General features: G+C 45.7%; 1 protein-coding gene across 1 annotated transcript in view; it reads right to left on the bottom strand.

Moving 5' to 3' along the window:
• The window catches only part of WDR11 (WD repeat domain 11), a 635868-nt gene that overhangs the window by 322834 nt on the left and 299817 nt on the right, over positions 1 to 13217 (bottom strand). The window lies entirely within an intron of this gene.

Here is a 13217-nt window from a genome sequence, read left to right as displayed (position 1 = left end):
AATTTCTAGTGCATCCATACCCCTCACACAACACTGCACTCATGCAAGCCACATCAAAGATTGGCATGAGGATGATTTGTTTTCAAAATAAAGCTTGTGTTTATTTCACACAGTCTCAATGTGCTTCCATCAGCAACAAATAAGGGTATGGTTTTCATGAATCCACGGTCATGTAACCTGAGCTGGTGTGCATGGTTGCCTCACCACACCACAGCCTGAAATGTAAAGTAACTAGCGCCTCCTGACGCACGTACCCTGTCGCCTCTCACCCTCCACGTAAGGCTGGTTCTGTCCGGATGCAGTGTTGGGCCAGGCACTGCGCCTCCTGTCTGTTTGCACCGGCACAGACAGGCTGCTGAGGCTAGATGCCCCTTCACTGGCACCATCCCCCCCCCCCCCACTTGCATTGCTATGGTCTGCCGCCTGTTGGTGCTTCACAGCGTTGGTGACCTGCTCCAGGGCCCTTGCTACGTCAGCACAGCATTGGACAATCTGGATTTGCATGGCCAATGATCTCCTCGAGAACTGGGATGTGGCATTCCCCATCAGGGGATTTGAACGGGTGTAGGCTGTCAGCCGTGTGAGCAGCTGCCTGTGGCGTCTGCGGGTGACGTCCTGATGAGCTACCATCAGCTGGTTGCTCTCCCTTACCGCTGTGGTCAGTTCCTGCACACTCTCTGTGAGGAGACTGATATTGCATGCTGTTTTGTACAGCTGCATTGCTGCCATGTGCTGCGCCTGTTTGCGGTGCACACGCAGCATCTGAGCCTCAATGCCCAGGCCCAAGTTGTATGTGTGTTGCTCCATGGCTGCTGTGGTGGGCACGGAGTGCTGCTTCCTTGACCTGCTGCTGGCGAGGGCCCGCACAGTTGCTGTGGTTTGTGTCTGCCTCCTGGGTGGTGGTGGGGTCTGCTCCACTGCCTTATGTGCCGAGACGTGCTGTTGTGCTCCGGCTGTAGCTGCAGGGGTGGCCCTGGGTGTCAGTGCAGGTGCATGCTGCCTCTCCCCCTCCCCTCTTCAGGTGTCTCCGCGATGTGGAGGATGTCACTGTCGGACGTGTCAGAATCCGCTGCACCTGTGATGTGAATGAGTGCATGATTACTCGTATGATTAAGGCACCTGGGATGTTGCAACATGCATGCAGGCTCGCTATTGGTCAATGTCTGCATTCCCTGGCTGCCTTTAAGGGTCTGTGCATCTTTACTAATCTGACTGTGTTTGGCTATCAAGGCACCTTTACATACTACAGGTTTCATAATGCATTTGGGCGTTTTAGGAGGAGCAGGGACTGGAATACTGTGTTCACAAATATGGCTTGCACTGGGGGCATGGGCATTGTTAGGGTTCGGGGTCGCAGTAGCATGCCTCTTACCTTGAGATTGGTGTGTGGTGCGGGAGGTGTCCAGTTGTGTGACGCCCATGCAGGCTTCAGGGTGTATGGTGTCCTCCACTAGGTCCTCCATGGGGTGTTTTCAGGGACTGTGGAGTATCCCCCTCCTGTAGCCAATCTCTCCCCCAGTCTCCCAGTATTTGCTCCTTGGCACGGCCTCTGAGGTCGTACCACCTCTTTTTTAAATCATCGATGAACGGGTGGGTGACTCCCACTGTGTCCACCTGTGCCTTGATGCGCACCCAGATGCGACTCTTGGCTGCCTTGGGCACCTTCCGGGGCAGCTTCCCAAATAGTTGGTCATGGTCCCTGCTCACTCCTTCAATGAGGTACTCAAGTTCCTTCTCACTGAACTTTATCTTGCGCTTGCGTGCTTTCTCACTTGGTCCTGCAGCTTACTGGGACAATGTGGATTGATTTCCACTCCTGTATGGGCACTGCAGGGTGTGGCTCCTGGAGCTCAGTTCTCTGCCTCCTCCTGTATCCAGCGCTGTGCTCTGAATGAGGCATGTAGCAGGTTACTTCCTGGTAGTGATGTCATCATCGTGCTCCAAATGCGACTTAACGTTTTTGCGATCTCGCAATGTGCGAGATCGCTATTTGCGAAATCGGTATTTGCGTTTTCGCAATTTGGGTGCTGGAACCAGCCTGATTTGCGATTTTTTAAGGATTTCTGCGAAGTCGCATTTGGCGATTGATGCAGGGTGCGAATCGCAATTTTAGCGATTTTCATGTTGCATCCCAATCTGCGAATTCTTAATAGCGATTCGTTATTTTTCGCTATTTGGAAAACGCAGAATGGATGCTTGATGCATCTACGGGATAGTCCTCAGAGCAATAAAGTGCATCGTTAGCTATTTACAACTGCTTAAATGTGACATGATACAGGATTTTTCATACTTTCCCAGCACTCATTTGTCAGTTCCAAATCTCAATAAATCATCATACTCCACTGAAGTGGCTGCTTTAACAGATGCTTCTAACAAGCCATAAGCTAACCATGTTACATGCTGCCCTCTTTGGCAGCCGCGATGAAACAGTTCCAAGAAACTCTCCAACTGGCATCTTCATTTGTTAAAAAAAAACTAATAAATCATCTGTAAGAGTCGAGAGGTCAAAAAGATGGTGGTATTGTGCTAATTAGCGGTAAATCTATAACATTAATGGATCTCCAGTTTTATTAGCTGTGCCCTTGATTGAGCGTTCATATACTTTACAAACAAATGCAATTCATCCAGCACTGATATGCAGCATCCCAGGATACAAGGACACACCCAGTTCTGGGAAGCCATCCATTATCTGGCTCCCTAGTTGTAGGCCGGTGAAATATAATGCTATTGACGGAAGACGGAGTAACAACATAAATGAAAACTGGGAACTACTTCTGGTAGATAACCTAGGATTCAGCAACCAATTGCAATCTCTCACCTGTACTATTGCTACTGAAAGAATATAGGGCCACGCATATCAATATTTGGAATAGCGATTACCCAACTGTGATTTTCCGTAATCACAATTAGGTAATCGCTATTCTAATGTATGAAACTTCATGAGTTTCATTTCGCGATTCCTAAGGGGTCGCAAATTGACCTACCTCATTTATATTAATGAGGAAGGTTGCAATTTGCGACCCATTAGGAATCGCTAAAATCACAGGGATTGTGGCCTGCTGAGGTCAGCTTTCAAATAAAGCAATCATTTTTTATTTAATGCAGCTCTTAGTTTTCTTTTCCTTTTTTAAGCTCAGGCAGTGGTCAGTGGGACCACTGCCTGATCTTAAAAATGTTTTCTCCATCATTAACAAATGGGAAGGGGTCCCTAGGGAGTCCGCTTCCCATTTGCGAATGGGTTGCCATCAGATTGAATCTGATGGTAAACTGCGAATGTTTTGTGACTGGTATTTGGTTGCAAAACATTCATACATACCGCTGTGATTTGATATTTGGAAGGGACGCCCTAAACATGCCCCTTAAAAATACCGAATTGCAAACCCATTTTGCGATTCAGTAACAGGTTACCAAATCGCAAAATAGAGGTTGGTACATTGGAAAAGCCTTTTTTGCATTCGCAAATGGGCCGATTCCGTTCATCGGCCTGTTTGCGAATGCAAAATAGCTTCATACATGTGGCTCATAGTCCTCAAGGCAAAAACGTGCTTAAGACGTCTTAAATGTTACATCATGTGGGATCTTTTAATATCTAGTATTAGGGACACAGTGGGCCTAGTATTTGTCCTCAATACTGAAACTGGGAATTTACATTTGCTAACTCGATCAGCAATTGATTACAGTCCAACTCTTAAACATTAAATACTGTACTGACCTTTCCCTGCATCACAGTCGATAAAACACAGTCTTCCTTAGGTACCTCAAAACCAAGTATCAACTTTAAGAACAAAGTACACAAACCTGCAAAAACAACGAGTTCACAAAAAAGATCTATTCATCACCCTAATCAACATACACTCTGCATATGCTATAATAGAATAATAGATAAAATGTGAGAGATAACCAAATCTGTCTCAAAACTACATATACCCTACGCTACAATAAATGAGAGCGATTCAAAATCTTACTAAAATTCACTAACTAGGAATAGAAATATTGCCAGACTACAAGGTGTCTTTAAACTGAAAACCCACCATAACTACACTGCTTGCTATCCATCAACGAACTAGCTAGAAAATACTTAAGCTCTCAAATTAGGTAAAATCCTGGAAACTACTAGAAAGCAGTCTTGTTATAGAAAATTCACTGCCACGCCAGTCCCGGAACATAATGAGTCTGTGAAAGCTTCCGTTTTCCACATATATGTCTGCTTGTCAAAGGGAACATTCAACATACGACTGAGAGAAACCCTACAAACACAAACAATCTAGACGTGGCTTGGCAGTTCCGGCTGGACTGTTCCCATGAGGAACAGGGTCAAGACTGATTTGCATATGGCTTGATCTGAACTGGGGTGGCAAAGTGAGCTAAAGAATGATCATGGGTTCGACCCAGATCTAATAGTGACTGGGGGTGAGTGTCTGAAAAGTTTCGGCGCTCTGTCATCATCATCTTCTTGTGTTTGATTTCTAAAATCATAAATTAGCTCTTCATCATACAATATCAAGTAATCCAATATATAGACACTCCACAAGTTCAAGCTTTAAATGGGCAAAATACAGTGGTAGATCATTTGATCTGGAAGGCCAGCAACTTTGTGCGATACTCCCTCCAAACTCAGACTGTAGTAGATTGACTGCTTTTCAGGACACCCCTGGAAACTGCCTTGTTTAGACAAATGTTTAACAACTTGAAGTTGCAACTTAAACTGGGTTTCACAAGTCCAAAATAACTGCCTCTCTTAATCCCATATTGGTTGTCTTCCTTACAAAATAAGAAGATACAAAGGTGCTTGCTTCGTGCATAATGTACATAATTAATCTAAGCAAACTCTGCAGTGACTACAAATGACATGTTATACAAATGAAGTATATAAATAGTAGTGGATTCTCCTCCGCATTCATAAAAGAAGCAATGGCTAAAGGGAACATGTTTTTCTAAGGAAAATATGGAATTTAATAAGTGCTCCTAGGCTCAGCAGAAGCTTCATTTGAGCTTATGTTATCACCAGCCTATGCAAAGTCCTCAAGCAGAAAATTTTAAAATAGATCATGTATTTTCCATCCTTTTGAGGAATGAACACCATTTAGTGAGGAGAAATGACCAACCCACTCCCCCATTAGCCAGCTGCAGGAGATGTGGACAGACAGTTTGAGTCTCACAGTTGCAGATCACAGCCCTTCGAAATGTATAACATACAGGATATATTTCCATGCTTCTAATCAGCATCTCATGCAGTGCTTAACCACCCACAAACATTTGCCATTTAAGTGCTGGTGTTGTGGCACACTAGGAGAAAGGCTGCTAAGCTCACCAGTGCAACCACTGACTCGAATGTATGGTTCATTTCCAATACAATGCATAGTCTGAAGGAAGGGGTTTGATAAGGATGGAAGCAGTTCGGAAACCAAAGCAAGTTGGACTTTGATCAAAGATGGTTGGTAGTCAGATTCTAAAATTGTCTGAGATCAGACAGAAAGCCTTTCAGACAATTTATTGAGAGGATTTTTCTTTCCTGCATAGCACATAAGGTGCAGGCCAGAGCGCCCCAGCTCTACTGACATCAAATCAATAATGCCTGGGTCATCCAGAATTGGGCCATACAATGAGCATAACATGAAGCATCCTGTTTTATACGGACATTCTGTCATTGTTTACCTGCCATATTGTCTGCAGAGCAACAGCTAAAAACACATGGCTTACTTCTTGTAAGTACAGCAACCCGTCTAGTTTTTATATCCTGAGTGGTACTTGTTATTAAATTTAGACCTAAAGTTTACAGCAGATTCCTGCTAGTCCTGTCGATATGTGTTTTCTGAAGGCAATAAATACATGCCCTCAGGGTTTTCAGATCCTCTGCTACTTTCCTTCTTTTGGTCCCGGCATTCAGGCCACACCTGTTGATAGTGGCTATATGTAAATTAGACATGGCAACAATACCTTTCAGCAGACCGCTCTACTGAGGACTGTCCCAATCATATCCTCAGCCATTCCTAATAGCACATGTATTCAAGGTAGCCATCTCACATCTTTTGTTTTTCCCCTGCAAATTTCCCACACTGTCCTTCCTTTACTCTTAAATTCCAAATCCTCTACCCCTCCATTTGTCTGGCCCTCCCCCAGTCCCTATCAACCCCCGCCTCGTCCAGCCCCACCCACACCCAATCACACCACCACTGGCCTAGATTATGGCTCCTATGTGCGCATCCATAGGCTCCCCCACCTCCTGCTCAGAAATCCCATATATCTAGGAGGATATCTGTGAGGAGAACAGGTAGGGAAAGCACTTAGCCCCACCAAGACGAGGGAAGAAAAAAACAAGCATTTGCAATGCAATCGGTCTCGCCTTTGGGAGCGTATATGTATTTATCTATGTAGCACATTAAACCTAGGTGCTGGAACATCTACTGTTCTTTAACATGGAGATAAAGTAAGCACCAAACTGTGTGACAAGCCAGGAATGAGAAGACATGGAGAGAAATATTTCCTATCAGCGGGAAATGATATAGTCCAACGCTATGTTTTTAATATAAAATCAGGACCTTCGGAGGTCATATCATTGAAAATACAAGATTTGAAAAAAATATTATTGTCTACGGGTGCTTGTGGAAGACAATTTCTATGGAATGGAATCTAGAGAATGCTAAAGTGATTCTGGTACTTTATTGACCTCTAATGGTTGTTTTCTATCAAGAAAGTTAAATAGAGGCAGTTGCCAGAAAACGGCAAAAAAAGAAAGTCCCTCAGCAGAAAGTTTTTCTGGTATTTTACTGACCTCTACTGGTTGTTTTCTTTCAAGTCAGTTAAATAGAGGCAGTTGAACAGAAAACAAGTCCTTAAGTGGAAGCAGACAATTCCTAGGGATGATCTCCAGAGCCCACAAAGTACATACACATTTAAGTATGTACTAAAGTATATACAAGAGGTCTTGAATGTTCGACCTAAAAAGTGAAACCAAATTACAAACATTACAGAACCATCAACAAGCACCACTACTGCAATACAATTTAACCACCCCTCTAAAATAAAAAGGTCTAGCGCATACACCATCTAAAGCTTAACATCCTAAATCATACACCTAATCAACAAAGGGGAAAGGGTGTACTCAACTACCTGTACCCTCGCTCAGCCACACTTCGACCAAGGTTCTCAGTGTGGATCCATGTAGCGGCTTTCTCAGCGCAATGGAGCAAGAATGTTTAAGTTCTCTTTAGCCTGGATCTCCGAAGTGAAAGTTCAAATCTATCCATTAATAATGTTTTTTAGGCAGGCAGGGGCTAATAAGGAGGCTTCCGCCCCAACCTCTCGGAACGACTTAATAAGTTGTCTTAATCGCCACCTGCGCTCCACTGAAGTGTGGCAAAAGTTGGGGTGCATAAAAAACAACATATCATTATAACGCCCCTGGCAATCTGGACGGGCCCTCTGAAATGTAGCCCGGCTAAGTACGAAGTTCCCAAAATAGACCAGGACTGCCCTAGGTCAACTTTCAATTGCTCCATCCAGGAGCCGCTGCTTTTTGAGCATTAATGGGAATCTGTGGACTCTCTGTACCTCGATCTACCAGCTCCAGGATGAAAGCACACGCCTTTTAATGCGATCCAACATATATGCTCTAATGTCACTACCTTCAACCCCTTTGTTTATAGTTTAAGTTCAAGTTCGGGCATTTGTATAGCGCACTGCTCACCCAGAGGGTCTCAAGGCGCTTGGGGAAGGGGTTCATTGTTTGTCGAATAGCCAAGTTTTAAGTTCTTTTCTGAAGGAGATGTGGTTTTGAGTAAGTCGGAGGTGAGTGGGGAGTGAGTTCCAGGTCTTGGCAGCAAGGAAGGAGAAGGATCTGCCACCCATGGTGGATTTACGGATGCGTGGGACAGCGGCAATGGCTTGATTGGATGATCTTAGTTGTCGGGTGGGTTTGTAGAAGGACAGTCGAGTGTTGAGGCATTCAGGTCCTAGATTGTAAAGGGCCTTGTGTGCGTGGGTGAGAAGGCGGAATGTAATTCTTTTGTTGACGGGAAGCCAGTGGAGGTCTTTTAGGTGTCCGGTGATGTGGTCTTGGTGAGGAATGTCTAATATGAGTCTAATATGAGTCTCGCTGATGCGTTTTGGATGCGTTGTAGTTTTTTCTGTAGTTTTGCTGTGATTCCGGCGTATAGTGTGTTACCATAATCCAGTCGACTTGTGACCAATGCGTGGGTGACAGTCTTTCTAGTCTCGAGGGGGATCCAGCGGAAGATCTTTTTGAGAATGCGAAGTACATTGAAGCAGGAGGATGAGACTGCGTTGACTTGTCTGGACATCGAGAGGGATGAGTCTAGGATAAAGCCAAGGTTACGGGCATGGTCTGTGGGTGTGGGTGCTGTGCCCAGGGCGGAAGGCCACCAAGAGTTGTCCCAGGCAGAGGGGGAAGATCCTAGGATGAGCACTTACGTTTTGTCTGAGTTGAGTTTTAGTCGTCTATGTTTCATCCATTCGGCTACTTCTTTCATGCCTTCGTGGAGATTGTTCTTGGCTGTGTTAGGGTCTTTGGTGAGGGAAAGGATAAGCTGGGTGTCGTCGGCGTAGGAGACGATGTTAAGGTTGTGATGACGCGCGATGGAGGCGAGTGGACTCATGTAAACGTTGAAGAGGGTGGGACTGAGTGAAGATCCTTGTGGTACGCCACAGATGACTTCAGTAGCCTCAGAGTTGAATGGGGGAAGACAGACTCTTTGAGTTCTCCCAGCAAGGAATGAGGTGATCCAGTCCAAGGCTTTTCCTTGTATGCCGATGCTGCTGAGGCGTTGTATAAGGGTGCTGTGGCAGACTGTGTCCCAAGGAATTGTAAGTTATACCATCTTTGACGGTTCTCAAATTCATCTATTTTCTACATGATGTCCATTAGCTGCGTCTTCTGGGATTTTGCATGCACTTTAAGGATCCCAACATCAGTTTCAACTATCATGGTTCTCTCTTCAATAACATTACGCTTTTCCTGGATCTCAGCACAACATTTAGCTACTTTCTTTAAGCATCTCGTAGTTGTTTAGTTGCCAGCCAGTCCCTTGTGCTCACAGCACGAGTTTCAGCTTGATGGTCATTTATTGAGCCGTAAATCAGTTTCAGCAAAGTCTCCTCATCTTCAGGGGCAGTATTTGTCGGGCTAACATCTTTAGGTGCAAAGGCTCTATTTTTCCCCTTCTTGATACAGCAGTCACATGGCTGAGCAGTCCCATTTTTGAATTGCTGTTGCTTGGGCTCTATCTCTCTTTGCTGCAGAGAAGGCTGTTTTTCACTTTGATCTCCTCTGATGCTTTCACCGCTTAACCGTAGTTCTGGGTGCCTTGGAAAAGTTGTTTTCATTGGCCTTAGACGTGGAGGCAATGGATTCAGCCCCGCATGAGCTGGGACTGAAACAGGTGGATTCTGGTCCCTTTCTAAGGGAGCTAAACCTATCCCCGCCTTACGCGAAATGTGCAAGGTTTTGCTTATCTTGGAGCCGTCACCTCTAGAGTTGATATCCTATGTGCCTCTTGTATCAGGAAAGGTCAATACGCCCTACTGGATTGCAGCGAACCTCCCCCAGCCTGGATAACATGACAGCTGAGGCTAGGCCAAGTGCCCCCCTCTGCCATCTGATTTTGTAGTCTTTAACTTGGTGACTGTTGGAACTGGGGGTCTCTAGTTGGCAATGGTTTGCACCTTTGTCCAAATAGGGACCCTTGCTTCTAATCAGGGTAAGGGGGCTACACTCCTAAAATAACCCCTGCTCAACCCTGTGGTAGCTTGGCACAAGCAGGTAGGCTGATCTCAGAGGCAGTGTATAAAGCATTTGTGACCACATACAGTTATACAATGAAAACCCTTCAGATGGACACCAAATAAGTATTCTTTATATAGACTTAACACAAGACCCAAATGACAAAAATCCACAATAGAGTATTAGGAAAATTACTTTTAAATGATAAAATTAGCTTACTTCAAAGTTGATGTTAAATGTGACAAGTTTCTCACAGAATACCTTTGGATGCGTAACGCAAGATAAACAAAAGGTTCGCAGGGAGAGCGATGCATCATTTCCTTGCTTCTGGGGAAGCGATGCGTCGGTTTCTCAATGCTTGCGCAAAGTAGGCGATGCGTCTGTTCCTTACCCGAAAGGAGGTGATGCGTCAATCTCGTAGTGCGTTCCGGTTGCGATGTGACAAGATGACACCTAGATGCGATTTGACGATCTGGTGCAATGCGATAAAATGGCATCTTTGATGCGATGAGATCATGTGACGGCAGTGCGTGCGTGCCAGACGGCGACTCAGGAACTTCTGAGCCACGCCAGGCCCTGCGACACGCTTGTCTGGTGAGGCGACGGCAACCCTTGCAGTGGCGGCACGCTTCTACGGTGATGCGACGACAAACCGCTGCGACGGAGACACGCTTCTCCGGTGATGCGACGGCAACAGCTGCGACGGCGACACGCTTCTTCAAGTTGCATCGCGCTTCCAGCTCCAAAAAATGCGCAGGCTTCTGCAGACAGAATTCCCAGCAAGGAAATTCAGGGGGGAGCTGGTGGTGAAGTCTTGTATTCCTGAGACTTCCGCAGGACGCAAGCACAGTTCAAGCCCTTGGAGATTCTTTTTCAAGATTATGAACGTTCAATAAAAGTTCCTTTTCCTTTCCTTGGCTAATAAGTAACCACTGCAGGCTAAGCCCAGAAAATAGCACACTGGCACAAGGGCTGTCAAATCCTTCAGCTTCTTATGGTTCCTCTCCTTAGCAAAGGTTCGTCTTGATTCCCGGAAGTGATCTAAAGTCTTGGGGTCTGGGCGGCCAATATTTATATTACTAATTACTTTGTTCTCTGAAGGCAGAGGGTGTCTGTACCTGGCCAAACCAGTTCTCTCCTCACTTGTGCAGCTTCCTGGCAGGAGGTGGAGACCTCATTGTTGAAAGCAGACCTGGCTTAGGGAGCTGAAATGAAATCTCGTCCCCTTACTCTCTATTGAATGAGGGCTCAGGGGACTGAAAGGAAATCCCCGCCCCATACTCTCTATTCAGCCAAGGTCCTATTCAGCCCAGCCCGGACTCATCAGACTGCTGAAGCCTGAGCCTCCTGTCACTCACAAACCAGACATGCAATACACAACCAGCAGAGGCAAGCTGGATGGTTAGATAAGAAATACCATAATTTTTAAAAGTGGTATTTTCAAATGCAGAATGTAAAAATCACCTTCACTAAAAGAGGTATTTTAACATTATGAGTTCAGGCATACTAGATTCGTTATTCCACCATGTTCTCTGGGTCAGTTAGGATTATAAGATGTTATAATCAAACTGCCCATTCTGGCCCATGGGGCCAGGTAGCCTTACAATAGTGAAAAACAAAATTGGGCCTAACCAACTTTCCACCCTTCTTAGCTTGCTCAGGTGAGCACGGTTACATAGAGAAAGCATTTAGAAATGACAAGATGGCGAAAAAGGCTCCTTTTAGAACACCCCAACGTCGATATGCAGAGACGCTACTTCTGAAGCATTGCCATACCACACTTGCTGTGTTCTCTGACATATCTTTTGTCCTTTTTTCTTCCACTCCCCAGCTGCTCTCGCCGTCTCCTTCTCTTCTTTTTCTTCTTCCTCATATCAATCCCGCTCCACGTTTACCCACTTTCCCCTTCTCCCCATCCCATTCTTGTCTCTATTTCCCTCTCACTGCCTGTTTGCTTTCTCTCTTACAGGTTTTCCATTCTCCTTTCTCCCTCCCAGTTCTCCAAAGCCTCTGGCTACCTTTCTTTCTGTCCCTCTCTTACCAATTTCTCCATTACCCCTTCCCCATTTATCGTCTTTTCGCCCTGACTTTTTTCTACTTTGTTCCTCTCTCTGCCACTAAATCCTATTTCTCACAAGTCTCCTCTCCTTTTCCTTCAGGCTATGTTACAATTTTAAAAACACAGACTGTCTGGTGGCCTTTAGGGTCCCGGCTTGGGATACGCTGAGCAAGATAGCGACTAGTATTAAATCTGGCTTGCCTAAAGATCCTGCTCCGGCTAAAGTTTTAAGGGGTAGCACTGAGACTTTGGAGCCATATATCAGACACTTGTTAGAACTCTCTTTTAGCTCAGGCAGGGTGCCGAAAACACGAAGGAGGCAGTGGTACATCAGTATGGAGCAGTTAGACAACCTACGCCCCATCTCGCTTTTACCCTACTTCGCCAAGATTGTGGAGAAAGCTGTTAATCAACAAATGACAGCCCATATTGACACTCATAAGCTGCTCCATCCCACGCAATCTGGCTTCCATGCACTCCACTCGACGTAGTCAGCTCTGCTCTTCTCCGCGGAGACTCTACGTAGACAAGTGGATGAGGGTCAAACGACGGCACTCATTTTACCTGACTTAAGAGCCGCATTTGACACTGTAGCGCATCACACTTTGCTGCAGTGTCTGAATAGGGGAGGAGTGGCTGGTAAGGCGTGGGAATGTCTGGAATCCTTTCTTCATGATCGTAGTTTCCAAGTAGCACAGGGACCATATAGGTCAAAAGCTATAAGCCTGAAGCAAGGGTTCCATTAATGGTCCTGCCTTAGCCCGAGCCTCTTTTTAATCTTTATGTGGCGCCAGTGGCAGAGATTAATGATAAATATGGGGTGGAAGTTGTGTCATATGCAGACGACACTCATCTGGTTGTGGCTTTGGCACAGCCAGATGAGAGTGCAGCCAGTAATTTCACCTCTTGTTTACAAGAACTGGCGGTCTGGATGGCTAGCAACGGTCTCCGATTGAACTGTGATAAAACCGAGATGCTGATTGTTGGGAAGACGCCGTCTGTATGGACTTCGGGGTGGTGGCCTCAGACGCTTGGCCCTCTACCCTCACCCAGTGAACAAGTCAGGAATCTGGGGGTATGGATTGACTCTAAAAACTCATTCGAGTACCACACTAGACGAGTTGCAGGCACTTTTTTTGGCATCTTGCGGGGCCTCAGGAAGACTTTGGATCAACAGGATGACCTTTTCCCTGTTCTACAACAGCTTTGCAATCAATCTCTCACTTCTGGCACAGTACCAAAAGACTGGAAACTGGCGGTTGTTACCCCCCTACTAAAGAAACCTAATCTAGACCCGAATTGCAACAAAAACTACCATCCTATATCGCTCCTACCATACCCCATAAAGATCGTAGAGCGGTGGGTCAGCAGATCCCTTGCCCTCTTTCTAGAGACCAACAACATCCTAGAAGAGGAACA

This window comes from Lissotriton vulgaris, chromosome 5 (assembly GCF_964263255.1).
Source record: "Lissotriton vulgaris chromosome 5, aLisVul1.2, whole genome shotgun sequence".
In the NCBI taxonomy this organism is placed as follows: Eukaryota; Metazoa; Chordata; class Amphibia; order Caudata; family Salamandridae; genus Lissotriton; species Lissotriton vulgaris.
This window is presented reverse-complemented; position numbering and strand designations above follow the sequence as displayed.